Source organism: Schistocerca piceifrons, chromosome 1 (assembly GCF_021461385.2).
Source record: "Schistocerca piceifrons isolate TAMUIC-IGC-003096 chromosome 1, iqSchPice1.1, whole genome shotgun sequence".
In the NCBI taxonomy this organism is placed as follows: domain Eukaryota; kingdom Metazoa; phylum Arthropoda; class Insecta; order Orthoptera; family Acrididae; genus Schistocerca; species Schistocerca piceifrons.
Window position 1 is genome coordinate 396,036,910 of NC_060138.1, and position 18,689 is coordinate 396,055,598.

The following is an 18,689-nucleotide window of genomic DNA, read 5'->3' on the forward strand; positions in this document are numbered from 1 at the left end:
GGGTGGGTTCCGTAAAGGCCGCTCCGCCGCCGACAATCTGGTGAGCCTGGAGTCGGCCATCCGTACTGCCTTTTCCCGCCGTCAGCACCTGGTCGCTGTCTTTTGCGACATGCGGAAGGCGTACGATACGACGTGGCGTCATCACATTCTTTCTACGCTCCATGGATGGGGTCTTCGGGGTCCTCTGCCGATTTTTATCCGCAATTTTCTGTCGTGTCGTACCTTCCGCGTGCAAGTCGCGGCCTCGTATAGTTCCTCCCACGTCCAGGAGAACGGTGTGCCACAGGGTTCCGTTTTAAGTGTCTGTCTGTTTTTAATAGCCATTAACGGTCTTGCTGCGGCCGTGGGAAACTCTGTCTCCGCTTCCCTGTATGCTGACGACTTCTGCCTTTATTACAGCTCTCCCAGCATTGCAGCTGTTGAACGTCAGCTACAGGGCGCTATCCGTAAGGCGCAGTCTTGGGCTGTAGCCCATGGGTTTCAGTTTTCGGCAGCCAAGACCCGCGTTATGCATTTCTGCCGGCGCCGAACAGTCCATCCTGAGCCGCGGCTTTATCTTGCCGACGAACTCCTTGCTGTGGTGGAGACCCACAGGTTTTTGGGGGTGGTTTTCGATGCCCGGTTGACTTGGCTGCCTCATATCCGGCAGCTTAAACAGACGTGTTGGCGGCATCTAAACGCTCTGAGATGCTTGAGCCACACCCGCTGGGGCGCCGACCGCTTTACCCTGTTGCGGCTCTACCAGGCGTTAATCCAGTCCCGTCTGGATTATGGGAGCCTGGCTTATGGCTCAGCATCCCCATCTGCGTTACAGGTGCTGGACCCAATTCTCCACAGCGGGATACGCCTTGCCACTGGTGCTTTCCGCACCAGCCCCGTGGACAGCGTACTAGTGGAGGCAGGTGTACCTCCCCTGCGGTTCCGACGCCAACGTTTGCTGGCCGCTTATGCTGCCCATGTTCTAAGCTCGCCCGGGCATCCAAATTATCGTCTCCTGTTCCCGCGATCGGTCGTCCATCTGCCAGATCGTCGGCCCCGGTCTGGTTGTACAATAGCGGTCCGCGTCAAAGAGCTTCTCTCTGGGCTTCAGGTTTTTACTGTTCCACCTACTTTCCGGGCTACTTTGCATACACCCCCATGGTGTGTTCGTCGCCCTTGCCTTCGGCTGGACCTGGCACAGGGCCCGAAGGACTCAGTCCCTCCAGAGGCCTTCCGCCGCCGCTTTTATTCTATCCTGGCCACGTATCAGGGCTCTGGTATTGTCTACACTGACGGTTCGATGGTTGCTGGTCGTGTCGGGTATGCGCTCACTCTAGGGGACCGTTCCGAACAACGTTCCTTGCCGGATGGCTGCAGCGTTTACACTGCTGAACTGGTCGCCATCTTTCGTGCCCTAGAGTATATCCGCTCCTGCTCAGGTGAGTCCTTCGTTATCTGTAGTGATTCCCTGAGCGGTTTACGAGCTCTCGACCAGTGTTTCCCTCGTTCTAGTTTGGTGATGGCTATCCACGAGTCTCTGCATACTCTCGCCTGTTGCGGCCGCTCTGTGGTCTTTGTGTGGACCCCCGGTCATGTCGGTATCCCGGGTAACGAACATGTTGACCGCCTGGCGAAAGAGGCCACCAGTAAGCCATCTCTGGACCTTGGCCTCCCTGAGACTGATTTGCGGGCTGTCTTCCGCCGCAAAATCCTGGCGCTATGGGACGAGGAATGGCGCGAACTGACAATGTCCAATAAACTCCGTGCTGTCAAGGAGACGACGGCTGTGTGGCGGTCATCCCTGCGAGCCACTCGCAGGGACTCGGTAGTTCTTTGCCGGCTCCGCATTGGCCACACCCGGCCGACACACAGTTATTTACTGCGCCGGGAGGACCCTCCTCTATGTCGCTGTGGGGCAGCCGTGACAGTGGCCCACATTTTGCTGGCCTGCCCCCTTTTAGCAGTGGTCAGGCAGACATTTGCGCTGCCTGCTACGCTCCCTGCCCTTTTAACAGACGACTCCACTACGGCTGACTTAGTTTTACGTTTTATTCGGGCAGGGGGATTTTATCATTTACTCTGAGTGTTTCTGTTTTTTTTTTGTTTTGTGTTGACTCTGGCCTTTGGCCTACGATTTTCCACTGATTTTTTAATGTGTTTCTAAGTGGTTGTCTTTTCCTTATTTATTTCTATGGTCGGCCAACCACCGTCACACTCTGTGTGGCTTTTAGTTTGTTTTGTCTTGTCTTTGTCTCAGTATCCCTTGTTCTGTATTGTCTGTGGTATCTTCTGTTCCTTGTTTTTATTCTCTGTGGGTGTTCTTTGTCTTTGGAAAAAGGGACCGAAGACCATGGCAGTCTGGTCCCTTTAATCCCCCAAACCAACCAACTATCTTGGGTCTTGAGGTGACTGCCTGTCCACAGCGCATGTTAACACTCACGTGCAGGCGGATTCTCACGCGCATCAGAGGACTTTGCGTGAGTCACACTGATCAACGACTCGACCTCCATCAACGAATCCAACTGATTAATACTTACATCCTATCACGGGCATGGTATGTAGCACAACTCCTTACGCTACCGAAACAAACCAGCAGAGCCATCTCACAAACAGTATATTGCCTATTGTGGCGGCGTGCACTATTCAAAGTTGATGCACAGACTTGTACACTGCCAAAAGTCGATAGTCGCCTTGGACTCATTGACTTTCCCCACAAATGTGCGGCAATCCTGATTCACTGTATCGCCACTTTGCGTGAGATTGACCCAGTTGGGACAACAGCGGTGCTTTTCGACCGTTATCGCCTACAATCGGCGCGTGCACCAGTATGCTTGACACATATTCCATTCCGGATGACGACAGTCAAGGACTATCACCTCAATCAAAGTTACATCCTAGCAGTGGCCACCGACAAGGCACGCACATCGAAGCGCCTTTACTAGGCGCTTCGAGGCCAGCTCACACCACACAAATTGGAGGACAGACGACCGTCGGTCATCTGGCACCACGCTTGGGCTAATATCAACCACCTAGCCCTTCCCACAGAAGTTTCAGCGCTATGGTATCGCGTTGTAAACAATTTAATACCCACTAATCATCGCCTGGCGGCCATCCTCCTATGGCCCTCGGCTGCTTGCGGCCGATGTGGTGACGTAGACAACAGAGAGCATCGTCTCCTATGCCCTCACGTCACAGAAGTGTGGGACCTTGCACGTGTGCTATTAACGCTGATCGGTGGGACTACACTGGACTATGTGTCAGTCGACTGGTTCCTTAACCCTGGTATTCAGACCAACCCCCGAACACGACGTAACGCAATGGTGTGTCTCTTGGGCCAAACCATTTTCACGATCTATGACCTTTGCCTCGCAGATGCTGTCTCTTTCATGGACTACCTTTGGAGCCAGCATCGCCTGGCGGAATCTGACCGGAAATATACCATTACTTTTGCAAGATTTCTTAAAGTTGCAATGGTTCATGGTTATCAAAAGGTGTTCCGGGCTAACTAAGGCACCTCGTATAAGAATTGCCTGAGTGTACCCCTGGATCTTTGTCACTCGGACTTTCAAACTACCCTTGACTTACCCATACCCCAGATTTGATATTGGCCTTCTGGGCATCACTAGAGTAGACTGTTCTGTGATACTGATAATATGGAAATTGGTAACATGCGAATTGTGTGAACCTTGTATGAAAAATTATTGGAAAATTGGAAAACGCATAATCTATCTTAGAGGATTATTACTTTGTTAATTCTATGGGCGATGGGATTATCTCGCCAGTTCGTTTGAGTGTGCTGCGTCGCTGTTTTTTTTTTATTTTGCCTTCATTTCTGTCTTTATTTATTTCCTTCTATTTAGTTTTTAAAATCATCACTTGCCTCACACCTGCAGAGGGAGGTGTGTTTCTGAGTAGTGTGTCGTCGCCCCCTGAGGCATAGCAGAGTATGCCTCCGCTTTTATTTTCGGTTTATGGCAATAAGTCTTGCTACTAACAACACCCTGCTTTACGTGCTGCGTCGACACTAGAGGATGGCGGCATTTTTGGAGAGGAAAAGGTAGGGCTATAGGGGAGGTAGGAGGGAAAAAAAGTGTAGTATCTGTTCTTATCAGCTTAATATCTGATACGTCCTGCATCACACGACCAGAATATTAAACTCATTTTTGGCTTCTGACGGAGTGCTAGGGGCTTGCTCCACCTCTGTAGCGGGTTGGCCCGGCATTGCAGTACCGCCGGGATCGGCCCACCTAAAATTAATTAAAACACAGCCTGAAATGGGTTAACATTCTGCAGTGATCAGATATTCCGCTGGTAGCAAAACTTGTCGTAGTTGTTGATGTGCCCAGTAGTTAGTTGCTTACACACCACGATTTCTTTTAATTAATTTAAGATTATCTTAAGTAATTTTTTTTTTTTTTTTGCGGTTAGCCGGACCGCACTTGCAGCCGCATTACGCTAGGCTGGTAATTTATGGGGGCACAGGACAGTGCCTTCGGATGCCTCGTTAGCGTCTCTTATGGTCTGGTCACAGATAATTTTAATTAAATTGTTTGGAGTTATAACCTTAGCTCCTCGCGAACGTCGTCGTCGTCGCCGCCGCACGCACGCAGAATACGTGTGTACACACGCACACACACATATGCAGTAGGTGGTGGACGACGTAAGCACTCGGCTAGGTGTAGCTCGCGCCAGTATAGCTCGCACCGGCCTGACGCTGCTGTGGGGCGGCCTCACGGCTTCTCCACTGCCCTGGCAGCTAGCGGCGTTCAAATAGAAGTCGCAGTTTACTCCTCGACATGGAGGGTAGTACTGGGCTGTTGACGAGTGCTCTCGTATATTGTCGTTCCTTCCGGCACTTGCTTTTGCGATGTTTTCGACGGTCGCCTGTTGCCATATCAGCCCGCACCACCGTATGTCACTCCCTCATGTGGAACGCACACGCTGCAAGCATTTAGGCCCTGACACTGCGGTTTTTCATCTCTGGCGGTACTCCGCAAGGATACCGCCCTTCGATTGTGCCATTCCAGCACTAATCGAAGTGCTAGGTTTTCCGGCCTGTTAGGAGACTGCTTCTGCAAAATGTGCGAGGAGATTTTTGCTGGTTGCGAGCTACCCGCCGATTTTCTAGCTGTACGTATTGGCTTTAATCCAAAGGTCACAGGTCACTGATGGGCTAAAGACGTACGTCCCATCACCGTTCTTAACACTGATTTTAAGTTGGTGGCACGAAGTGTGGCTTCACGTCTTAAACAGGGAATGAATAAGGTACTTTGTCCCACTCAATCATGTGGCGTTTCGAATCGAACCACCTTCACCGCTGCTTCTATATACCGTGAAGCTGTCTTACTCACCCACCGCCGACGCTCGAACCCCGGCTGCAATTGATCCCTAGATTTCGCCGGTGCCTCCGATAGGGTCTCCCATCCTACCTGCTGGCCGTTAGGTAGTGGATGGGTTTCGGGGAGCACTTCATAAGAGTCATCCGGCACTTCTTGGATGGAGCAAATTCCACAATCATTGTGAACGGTTGCAGATCACGACCAATTCCCATCAGACGATCAGTTCGACAAGGGTGTCCCTTGTCAGTGTATTTTATCGCTTTGGCGCTGTACCCCATGCTGCGTGACATCGGACGGATGGTCGATGGTGTTCCTTTCCCAGGCGTCACCTTCCGCAGTGTGGCGTAGGCGGATGGTGTAGGTGTGTTTGTAGCAAACGCCAGGGACATCGATTCGGTTCGCCGAGTCCTCCACGTTTATGAACGAGCATCCGGTGCCATGTTAAAATCCAACAAAATGGTGCTAATCCCACTAGGACCACGATCATTGACCATCGAACGCCCATGCTACCGGATTGTAGGGGAACAACGTATCTTGGGTCTTGAGGTGACTGCCTGTCCACAGCGCATGTTAACACTCACGTGCAGGCGGATTCTCACGCGCATCAGAGGACTTTGCGTGAGTCACACTGATCAACGACTCGACCTCCATCAACGAATCCAACTGATTAATACTTACATCCTATCACGGGCATGGTATGTAGCACAACTCCTTACGCTACCGAAACAAACCAGCAGAGCCATCTCACAAACAGTATATTGCCTATTGTGGCGGCGTGCACTATTCAAAGTTGATGCACAGACTTGTACACTGCCAAAAGTCGATAGTCGCCTTGGACTCATTGACTTTCCCCACAAATGTGCGGCAATCCTGATTCACCGTATCGCCACTTTGCGTGAGATTGACCCAGGTGGGACAACAGCGGTGCTTTTCGACCGTTATCGCCTACAATCGGCGCGTGCACCAGTATGCTTGACACATATTCCATTCCGGATGACGACAGTCAAGGACTATCACCTCAATCAAAGTTACATCCTAGCAGTGGCCACCGACAAGGCACGCACATCGAAGCGCCTTTACTAGGCGCTTCGAGGCCAGCTCACACCACACAAATTGGAGGACAGACGACCGTCGGTCATCTGGCACCACGCTTGGGCTAATATCAACCACGTAGCCCTTCCCACAGAAGTTTCAGCGCTATGGTATCGCGTTGTAAACAATTTAATACCCACTAATCATCGCCTGGCGGCCATCCTCCTATGGCCCTCGGCTGCTTGCGGCCGATGTGGTGACGTAGACACCAGAGAGCATCGTCTCCTATGCCCTCACGTCACAGAAGTGTGGGACCTTGCACGTGTGCTATTAACGCTGATCGGTGGGACTACACCGGACTATGTGTCAGTCGACTGGTTCCTTAACCCTGGTATTCAGACCAACCCCCGAACACGACGTAACGCAATGGTGTGTCTCTTGGGCCAAACCATTTTCACGATCTATGACCTTTGCCTCGCAGATGCTGTCTCTTTCATGGACTACCTTTGGAGCCAGCATCGCCTGGCGGAATCTGACCGGAAATATACCATTACTTTTGCAAGATTTCTTAAAGTTGCAATGGTTCATGGTTATCAAAAGGTGTTCCGGGCTATCTAAGGCACCTCGTATAAGAATTGCCTGAGTGTACCCCTGGATCTTTGTCACTCGGACTTTCAAACTACCCTTGACTTACCCATACCCCAGATTTGATATTGGCCTTCTGGGCATCACTAGAGTAGACTGTTCTGTGATACTGATAATATGGAAATTGGTAACATGCGAATTGTGTGAACCTTGTATGAAAAATTATTGGAAAATTGGAAAACGCATAATCTATCTTAGAGGATTATTACTTTGTTAATTCTATGGGCGATGGGATTATCTCGCCAGTTCGTTTGAGTGTGCTGCGTCGCTGTTTTTTTTTTTATTTTGCCTTCATTTCTGTCTTTATTTATTTCTTTCTATTTAGTTTTTAAAATCATCACTTGCCTCACACCTGCAGAGGGAGGTGTGTTTCTGAGTAGTGTGTCGTCGCCCCCTGAGGCATAGCAGAGTATGCCTCCGCTTTTATTTTCGGTTTATGGCAATAAGTCTTGCTACTAACAACACCCTGCTTTACGTGCTGCGTCGACACTAGAGGATGGCGGCATTTTTGGAGAGGAAAAGGTAGGGCTATAGGGGAGGTAGGAGGGAAAAAAAGTGTAGTATCTGTTCTTATCAGCTTAATATCTGATACGTCCTGCATCACACGACCAGAATATTAAACTCATTTTTGGCTTCTGACGGAGTGCTAGGGGCTTGCTCCACCTCTGTAGCGGGTTGGCCCGGCATTGCAGTACCGCCGGGATCGGCCCACCTAAAATTAATTAAAACACAGCCTGAAATGGGTTAACATTCTGCAGTGATCAGATATTCCGCTGGTAGCAAAACTTGTCGTAGTTGTTGATGTGCCCAGTAGTTAGTTGCTTACACACCACGATTTCTTTTAATTAATTTAAGATTATCTTAAGTAATTTTTTTTTTTTTTTTTTTTTGCGGTTAGCCGGACCGCACTTGCAGCCGCATTACGCTAGGCTGGTAATTTATGGGGGCACAGGACAGTGCCTTCGGATGCCTCGTTAGCGTCTCTTATGGTCTGGTCACAGATAATTTTAATTAAATTGTTTGGAGTTATAACCTTAGCTCCTCGCGAACGTCGTCGTCGTCGTCGTCGCCGCCGCACGCACGCAGAATACGTGTGTACACACGCACACACACATATGCAGTAGGTGGTGGACGACGTAAGCACTCGGCTAGGTGTAGCTCGCGCCAGTATAGCTCGCACCGGCCTGACGCTGCTGTGGGGCGGCCTCACGGCTTCTCCACTGCCCTGGCAGCTAGCGGCGTTCAAATAGGAGTCGCAGTTTACTCCTCGACATGGAGGGTAGTACTGGGCTGTTGACGAGTGCTCTCGTATATTGTCGTTCCTTCCGGCACTTGCTTTTGCGATGTTTTCGACGGTCGCCTGTTGCCATATCAGCCCGCACCATCGTATGTCACTCCCTCATGTGGAACGCACACGCTGCAAGCATTTAGGCCCTGACACTGCGGTTTTTCATCTCTGGCGGTACTCCGCAAGGATACCGCCCTTCGATTGTGCCATTCCAGCACTAATCGAAGTGCTAGGTTTTCCGGCCTGTTAGGAGACCGCTTCTGCATAATGTGCGAGGAGATTTTTGCTGGTTGCGAGCTACCCGCCGATTTTCTAGCTGTACGTATTGGCTTTAATCCAAAGGTCACAGGTCACTGATGGGCTAAAGACGTACGTCCCATCACCGTTCTTAACACTGATTTTAAGTTGGTGGCACGAAGTGTGGCTTCACGTCTTAAACAGGGAATGAATAAGGTACTTTGTCCCACTCAATCATGTGGCGTTTCGAATCGAACCACCTTCACCGCTGCTTCTATATACCGTGATGCTGTCTTACTCACCCACCGCCGACGCTCGAACCCCGGCTGCAATTGATCCCTAGATTTCGCCGGTGCCTCCGATAGGGTCTCCCATCCTACCTGCTGGCCGTTATGTAGCGGATGGGTTTCGGGGAGCACTTCATAAGAGTCATCCGGCACTTCTTGGATGGAGCAAATTCCACAATCATTGTGAACGGTTGCAGATCACGACCAATTCCCATCAGACGATCAGTTCGACAAGGGTGTCCCTTGTCAGTGTATTTTATCGCTTTGGCGCTGTACCCCATGCTGCGTGACATCGGACGGATGGTCGATGGTGTTCCTTTCCCAGGCGTCACCTTCCGCAGTGCGGCGTAGGCGGATGGTGTAGGTGTGTTTGTAGCAAACGCCAGGGACATCGATTCGGTTCGCCGAGTCCTCCACGTTTATGAACGAGCATCCGGTGCCATGTTAAAATCCAACAAAATGGTGCTAATCCCACTAGGACCACGATCATTGACCATCGAACGCGCATGCTACCGGATTGTAGGGGAACAACGTATCTTGGGTCTTGAGGTGACTGCCTGTCCACAGCGCATGTTAACACTCACGTGCAGGCGGATTCTCACGCGCATCAGAGGACTTTGCGTGAGTCACACTGATCAACGACTCGACCTCCATCAACGAATCCAACTGATTAATACTTACATCCTATCACGGGCATGGTATGTAGCACAACTCCTTACGCTACCGAAACAAACCAGCAGAGCCATCTCACAAACAGTATATTGCCTATTGTGGCGGCGTGCACTATTCAAAGTTGATGCACAGACTTGTACACTGCCAAAAGTCGATAGTCGCCTTGGACTCATTGACTTTCCCCACAAATGTGCGGCAATCCTGATTCACCGTATCGCCACTTTGCGTGAGATTGACCCAGGTGGGACAACAGCGGTGCTTTTCGACCGTTATCCCCTCAGGGGACTCAGCATTTATGTGCTGGGTACGGGCTTGGCGACCCCGGGGTTCCTGAGCTGGGGACTGGTAAGCGCCGCCCGTCCCCTGTCACCGTAACCTCTGAGCATGCTTCAGCGACCACCGTGCGGCGCGGCGGTGGAACGTTGTGTGTCTCAGGGAATGGGGATCTTGGCTTGACCGCCCGGATCGTGAGGATGGAATAAACCTCTATAAAAAACCCCTCAATCTCAAGGTGTGCTGCGCGCTGATGAGATGCATGGCTGTTGAGGTGGAACAGTCGATAGCGGGCAACCTCTGGGGAACCTGCCGCACCTCAGTTGTATAAGGCTTACCCAGGCATGCGGGGCTCTGTCTGGGCTGACGTTTCGTTCCCTAGCTGCTCGTGGGACGCACATGGCAACCACGTATTTCCCTTCACCAACTTCGCAATCAGTCAAGCGCATGAGGGAGGCTAGTCCTCCAGATATGCATATGGAAAAGAGTAACAGGGCTCATGGAGTCGTAAATGACAATGTTTTCATCGTGATTAAGAGGAAGGAGGGCTCATTTGAAAAAGTGTCTCCTTTCTACATACATAAAGGTTTAGAAGGACTCGCAGGTACACTGAAATCTATCAAACGCCTGCGGAATGGTACCCTGTTAGTTGAGACTACTAGGGCATCGCAAGTGGAGCTGCTTCGGAAGTCACCCAAGTTAGGCGAGTATGATATCACTGTCGAGTTGCACAATTCCCTCAACTCCAGTAAAGGCGTTGTCACCTGCCGTGATTTAATGGATATCGATGTCGACGAGCTGAAGCAAGAATGGGCAACACAGGGGATTGTAGACGTGGAACAAAGGACACGTAGAAATAATGGCGTCACGGAGAAATCTGCCACTTTCATTGTGACTTTCAATTCGCCTGTCTTACCTGAATACGTTCTGGCTGGTTTCCTCAGACTTAGGGTTCGGCCTTATATACCTAACCCTATGCGCTGTTTCAAATGTCAGCGATTTGGCCATACGACAATGAGTTGTGGGGGTGAACCAACCTGCGGTATCTGTGGCAAGGCAGCTCATGAAGCTGGGACCAACTGCACATCTCCAGCGCTGTGTATAAACTGCTCTGGGAGCCATCCCGTCTGGAGCAGAGACTGCCCCGTCTTTGCGGAAGAACGAAAAATTCAGGAGATCAAGGTGACAAAGAGGCTACCTTATGTGGAAGCCAAAAAAGAGTACAGGGCTACAAAACCCACTGTCTTCGCCACGTCCTATGCCTCCTTGGTGCACAACCGTGCGTCGCGAGTCGACGCTTCGACGCAGACCATGTCCAGCGTCGCAGTATCCTCCTCCAATACCTGTACCTGTGTTTGTACCTGCCAGAGCACTCCCACTAACGATATCGCTATTCAGGCTGCTCCGCCTGCACCCACCGCTATTGCAGAGACGGCTCCAGTGAAACCTTCGAAGGCCCTCCAGAAACAGAGTGCCTCTCCACTTCCCGCATCCCCAGCTTCCACAAAGAAAACGGGACCAGGGAAAGGGGCACGGCGTTTGACGTCACGCCTGCCAAAGGCACCATCGGATGTCGTCATGGCATCCCTGACTGATGAGGAGGACATCGTCATGGATTTTGATACCTCTTCCCCAGAACCTGGCAGCCCCTCTGCTGCCACTCGCTCTACAAGTGCCTCACCAGCGCGGCACAAAGACAGGGGGAAATCTAAACCGAAACGTTGATATGGCTCCCATACTTCAGTGGAATCTGAATGGAGTCAGACCTCGCCTTGCAGAATTGCGGCTGTTAGTACAGGCAAACCCCATTTGCATCTCTTTGCAAGAGACCCATTTTAAAGAGACTGACACGCCTGTGCTTACGGGATATCGCATGTACAGGCAAGACGACCTGACTGGTAATAGGGCTCAGGGTGGGGTGGCAGTGTTCATTAAGGACACATTCCACTCCTCACCTGTGCCCTTAACCACGACGCTACAAGCGGTTGCAGCTCGGATCCTGGCCCAGGTTCATGTTACAGTGTGCTCCGTCTATTTACCACCCGCTGAGCTCATTGACAGTGAAGCCCTCGCACGGCTCATTGCTCAGCTACCCCGTCCCTTTCTCCTTTTAGGAGACTTTAATGCTCATAATGCATTATGGGGTTCCAACAAAACCTGCCCCAGAGGCCAGATGATTGAGCAGTTGCTCAGTACTTCCGACGTCATACTGCTGAACACAGGTCAGGCCACGCATTTTAGCACCGCTTCAGGTTCGTCTTCTGCCATAGACCTCTCTATTTGTTCGCCTGTGCTTGCGGACATTGCTCAGTGGGTCGTCGACGACGACCTTCATGGCAGCGACCATTACCCTATCTGGCTCCATCTGCCAGTTGAAATGGGTCGTGTCGCACAGCCGCCGAAATGGTTGTTCCGGAAGGGAAACTGGACGCTCTACCGGCAGTTGGCTGTTTTTGAACGGTGTGAAGGCGTCCAGGATTGGGTGGATCGCATTACGGCTGTGATGCACCATGCCGCTGATGTATCCATACCAAAGTCAAAGGGAACACCTGCGAGGCAGCCTGTCCCTTGGTGGAATGACGACTGTCGTACCGCCATCAGAGACAGGCGGGCGGCTTTGAGGAGATTCCGTCGGTGCCCCACTGCTGCGCATCTGACAACTTTCCGGATAGCACGGGCGCGGGCGAGGAAAATCGTTCAGGAGAGTAAACGGAGGTCTTGGCGTGAGTTCCTGCACTCCATCAATAGGTCCACATCTTCAAGCAAAGTATGGGAAGCCATTAGGAGGATCTCAAGGCGATACTCTCGACCGCCACTAGCCGCTATACGTGAGCGGGGGTGTCTCCTAACATCTCCGAGAGACATCGCCCGGGCGTTGGCAGAATCTTTTCAAACTATTACGGCCGATTCTAGCCAGGACCCCGAATTTCTGCGCTATCGGGGTACACAGGAGAGGGCTGGTTTTGATTTCCGTTCACAGAACACTGAGGAATACAACCAGCCTTTCTCTTTGTGGGAGTTGGACTCTGCACTGTCCATATCTCGGGATACCGCACCTGGTCCAGACCTGATATCGTATAGCATGCTGCAGCAGTTGGATCTGCGGTCAAAGGAAGTCCTCCTTCAACTTTTTAATGAAATCTGGAAGACCGGCGACTTTCCTAGTTCGTGGAAAGAATCGATTTTAATTCCGCTTTTAAAACCAGGGAAGGATCGGACCGAACCCAGCAGCTACCGTAGCATTAGTCTCACGAGCTGCGTCGGAAAGACATTTGAGCGTATGGTCAATAGGCGCCTGGTGTGGGTTCTCGAATCTAGATCCTTACTTACCCGCTGCCAGTGTGGATTCAGGAGGTATCATTCCACCCTAGATAACCTGATCCTACTCGAAACAGCAATACAAGATGCTTTCCTCCGTAAGCAACACCTTATCGGGGTTTTCTTCGACCTGGAGAAGGCGTACGATACTACCTGGAGGCATACCATTTTGCGGCAGCTTTATGAGTGGGGTTTCCGTGGGCGTTTACCCACACTCATCCGATCCTTTCTGTCAGACAGGTATTTTATGTATAAGGTTGGGAATGTCCTGTCTGACCGTTTTAAGCAGGAGAACGGTGTCCCTCAAGGAAGTGTCCTCAGTGTGACAGCTTTCGCAATTGCCATCAATAGTATTGCGTCCACGGTGCGCCGGCCCGTGCAGTGCTCCTTGTTTGTGGACGATTTCTCCATTTTCTGTGCGTCTTCCTCCGTCACCGCTGCTACACGCCAATTACAGCTGACACTCGTGCGATTGGAGAAGTGGTCTAAGACCACGGGCTTTAAATTCTCTTTGGAGAAGACCATTTGTGTAGATTTTAACCGTTCCCGTTCTCTTTTTAACCTCCCTGTTTTAAAACTAGGAGACACTGTTCTCCCCTTTATGGAAAACGTGAAATATCTCGGGCTTATTTTTGATGAGAAGCTCACATGGTTGCCACACTTAAAGGATCTAAAGGTCCGCTGTTTCAAGGCTTTAAACGTCCTTAGATGCGTCAGTCATAGATCCTGGGGCGCTGACAGGGCACGTCTGCTCCAACTTTATAAGGCCTTTGTGCGACCTCGACTGGAATACGGATGTCAAGCTTATGGCTCTGCAAGACCTTCCTACCTCAAAATGTTGGATGTGATTCACCATGAGGGTATTAGGCTTTCAACAGGGGCTTATCGCACGAGTCCGGTTGCTAGTCTGTGTGTCGAGGCGGGAGAGCCTCCGCTGTCCATTCGGCGTCTTCTCCTCGTGGTACGGCACGCGTACAGGACCAGGTCCACTCCTCTTTCATTGGCGTCCGACACTTTTTCCCAGCCGGCACTGGCACGTCTCTTCCGCCACCGTCCGGCAGCGACAAAGCCGTTTGGCATCCGTGCAAAGGAGAGTCTCGAGTCGGTACACCTGGAGGGCATTAAGGTCCTCCACCAGGGATGGAGTAGGGGATCTCCCTGGCGACTACAAAGGCCAAGATTACTTCTTGATCTGGCTGCTTACAGGAAGTATTGTACCCCGGACCACCTTTTTAAAATTAAACTTACTGAGATTTTAGAACGCCATTCCGATTTTACTCCTGTTTACACGGATGGTTCTAAACAGGGGGATTTTATGGGCTGCTCTGCTGTGTTTCCCCATACTGTCCATCGGATAGGGCTCCCAGAGCAGTTCTCAGTTTACTACGCAGAACTGTTTGCCATTCTGCACGCATTAGAGCATATGCGCCGACATCGTGGCACGAAATTCATTATCTGCTCCGATTCCCAAAGTGCTCTACACGCTCTTCAACAAATGTACCCTGCAGATCGGATGGTGCAAGAGGTGCAGGACGCACTCCTGCTCTTGCAACAGCAGGGTAAGGATGTGATTTTCTGCTGGGTTCCAGGGCACATAGGGATTCCTGGAAATGAACTTGCAGATGCGGCTGCCAAGGAGGCTTGCTCCATCCCACCTCCTGCTCGCTGTTCCGTCCCCCTGCAGGCCATTATGTCTTTCGTGACTCGGAAGGTCATGCGTTGGTGGGAGGCTCAGTGGCTGGACGTGAGGGATAATAAGTTGCGAGCGGTGAAGGATTCTGTCCGACCGTGGCTCACCTCCTTCCGACAACGACGCGCTGAGGAAGTCGCCCTTACACGGCTTAGAATAGGACATTGTCCTTTGACTCATGGTTTTCTGTTACGTCGTGAGGAGCCACCAACGTGTCAGACATGTGGGGCACAGCTGTCGATACGGCATATTTTAACTGAGTGTGTTTTATATGCAGGTTTGAGGGAAGATTTCAGTTTCCCACCGGACCTACCCTCTCTTTTAACTAATAATGAGGCGAGTGTCACTAGGGTTTTACGTTTTTGTGTGTTGTCTGGCCTTCTTCCCAAAATATTGGGATTGAAGTCTTAATGTGCTGTCCAGTGGTTTGGTCACCCATTATTTGTAAGTGGTCACTCAGCCACCGTTACTTATTTTTCCCTGTTTGTACTGCTATTTTATTTTTAGTTTTCTCTCCCTGTTTTGATGTGCTGTGTCCAATCTTGCAATTTGAACAATACCACTTCTCTCACGATTCGGCTCTGAATTGAACTTTTGGGAACGGGCGCTGATAACCTCGCTGTTGTGCGCCCTAAAACACTAATCATCATCATCATCATCGACCGTTATCGCCTACAATCGGCGCGTGCACCAGTATGCTTGACACATATTCCATTCCGGATGACGACAGTCAAGGACTATCACCTCAATCAAAGTTACATCCTAGCAGTGGCCACCGACAAGGCACGCACATCGAAGCGCCTTTACTAGGCGCTTCGAGGCCAGCTCACACCACACAAATTGGAGGACAGACGACCGTCGGTCATCTGGCACCACGCTTGGGCTAATATCAACCACCTAGCCCTTCCCACAGAAGTTTCAGCGCTATGGTATCGCGTTGTAAACAATTTAATACCCACTAATCATCGCCTGGCGGCCATCCTCCTATGGCCCTCGGCTGCTTGCGGCCGATGTGGTGACGTAGACACCAGAGAGCATCGTCTCCTATGCCCTCACGTCACAGAAGTGTGGGACCTTGCACGTGTGCTATTAACGCTGATGGTGGGACTACACCGGACTATGTGTCAGTCGACTGGTTCCTTAACCCTGGTATTCAGACCAACCCCCGAACACGACGTAACGCAATGGTGTGTCTCTTGGGCCAAACCATTTTCACGATCTATGACCTTTGCCTCGCAGATGCTGTCTCTTTCATGGACTACCTTTGGAGCCAGCATCGCCTGGCGGAATCTGACCGGAAATATACCATTACTTTTGCAAGATTTCTTAAAGTTGCAATGGTTCATGGTTATCAAAAGGTGTTCCGGGCTAACTAAGGCACCTCGTATAAGAATTGCCTGAGTGTACCCCTGGATCTTTGTCACTCGGACTTTCAAACTACCCTTGACTTACCCATACCCCAGATTTGATATTGGCCTTCTGGGCATCACTAGAGTAGACTGTTCTGTGATACTGATAATATGGAAATTGGTAACATGCGAATTGTGTGAACCTTGTATGAAAAATTATTGGAAAATTGGAAAACGCATAATCTATCTTAGAGGATTATTACTTTGTTAATTCTATGGGCGATGGGATTATCTCGCCAGTTCGTTTGAGTGTGCTGCGTCGCTGTTTTTTTTTTATTTTGCCTTCATTTCTGTCTTTATTTATTTCTTTCTATTTAGTTTTTAAAATCATCACTTGCCTCACACCTGCAGAGGGAGGTGTGTTTCTGAGTAGTGTGTCGTCGCCCCCTGAGGCATAGCAGAGTATGCCTCCGCTTTTATTTTCGGTTTATGGCAATAAGTCTTGCTACTAACAACACCCTGCTTTACGTGCTGCGTCGACACTAGAGGATGGCGGCATTTTTGGAGAGGAAAAGGTAGGGCTATAGGGGAGGTAGGAGGGAAAAAAAGTGTAGTATCTGTTCTTATCAGCTTAATATCTGATACGTCCTGCATCACACGACCAGAATATTAAACTCATTTTTGGCTTCTGACGGAGTGCTAGGGGCTTGCTCCACCTCTGTAGCGGGTTGGCCCGGCATTGCAGTACCGCCGGGATCGGCCCACCTAAAATTAATTAAAACACAGCCTGAAATGGGTTAACATTCTGCAGTGATCAGATATTCCGCTGGTAGCAAAACTTGTCGTAGTTGTTGATGTGCCCAGTAGTTAGTTGCTTACACACCACGATTTCTTTTAATTAATTTAAGATTATCTTAAGTAATTTTTTTTTTTTTTTTTTTTTTTTGCGGTTAGCCGGACCGCACTTGCAGCCGCATTACGCTAGGCTGGTAATTTATGGGGGCACAGGACAGTGCCTTCGGATGCCTCGTTAGCGTCTCTTATGGTCTGGTCACAGATAATTTTAATTAAATTGTTTGGAGTTATAACCTTAGCTCCTCGCGAACGTCGTCGTCGTCGCCGCCGCACGCACGCAGAATACGTGTGTACACACGCACACACACATATGCAGTAGGTGGTGGACGACGTAAGCACTCGGCTAGGTGTAGCTCGCGCCAGTATAGCTCGCACCGGCCTGACGCTGCTGTGGGGCGGCCTCACGGCTTCTCCACTGCCCTGGCAGCTAGCGGCGTTCAAATAGGAGTCGCAGTTTACTCCTCGACATGGAGGGTAGTACTGGGCTGTTGACGAGTGCTCTCGTATATTGTCGTTCCTTCCGGCACTTGCTTTTGCGATGTTTTCGACGGTCGCCTGTTGCCATATCAGCCCGCACCACCGTATGTCACTCCCTCATGTGGAACGCACACGCTGCAAGCATTTAGGCCCTGACACTGCGGTTTTTCATCTCTGGCGGTACTCCGCAAGGATACCGCCCTTCGATTGTGCCATTCCAGCACTAATCGAAGTGCTAGGTTTTCCGGCCTGTTAGGAGACCGCTTCTGCAAAATGTGCGAGGAGATTTTTGCTGGTTGCGAGCTACCCGCCGATTTTCTAGCTGTACGTATTGGCTTTAATCCAAAGGTCACAGGTCACTGATGGGCTAAAGACGTACGTCCCATCACCGTTCTTAACACTGATTTTAAGTTGGTGGCACGAAGTGTGGCTTCACGTCTTAAACAGGGAATGAATAAGGTACTTTGTCCCACTCAATCATGTGGCGTTTCGAATCGAACCACCTTCACCGCTGCTTCTATATACCGTGATGCTGTCTTACTCACCCACCGCCGACGCTCGAACCCCGGCTGCAATTGATCCCTAGATTTCGCCGGTGCCTCCGATAGGGTCTCCCATCCTACCTGCTGGCCGTTATGTAGCGGATGGGTTTCGGGGAGCACTTCATAAGAGTCATCCGGCACTTCTTGGATGGAGCAAATTCCACAATCATTGTGAACGGTTGCAGATCACGACCAATTCCCATCAGACGATCAGTTCGACAAGGGTGTCCCTTGTCAGTGTATTTTATCGCTTTGGCGCTGTACCCCATGCTGCGTGACATCGGACGGATGGTCGATGGTGTTCCTTTCCCAGGCGTCACCTTCCGCAGTGTGGCGTAGGCGGATGGTGTAGGTGTGTTTGTAGCAAACGCCAGGGACATCGATTCGGTTCGCCGAGTCCTCCACGTTTATGAACGAGCATCCGGTGCCATGTTAAAATCCAACAAAATGGTGCTAATCCCACTAGGACCACGATCATTGACCATCGAACGCCCATGCTACCGGATTGTAGGGGAACAACGTATCTTGGGTCTTGAGGTGACTGCCTGTCCACAGCGCATGTTAACACTCACGTGCAGGCGGATTCTCACGCGCATCAGAGGACTTTGCGTGAGTCACACTGATCAACGACTCGACCTCCATCAACGAATCCAACTGATTAATACTTACATCCTATCACGGGCATGGTATGTAGCACAACTCCTTA

General features: G+C 50.7%; 3 pseudogenes; all 3 read left to right on the forward strand.

Annotated features, from left to right (window-relative positions):
• Positions 1 to 4,018: 4,018 nt before the first annotated feature.
• On the forward strand, positions 4,019 to 4,231 carry LOC124719426 (annotated as a pseudogene).
• A 3,268-nt stretch (positions 4,232 to 7,499) lies between these two features.
• Positions 7,500 to 7,712, forward strand: LOC124719437 (annotated as a pseudogene).
• Positions 7,713 to 16,666: 8,954 nt separating this feature from the next.
• LOC124719448 lies at positions 16,667 to 16,879 on the forward strand (annotated as a pseudogene).
• The last annotated feature ends 1,810 nt before the right edge of the window (positions 16,880 to 18,689 follow it).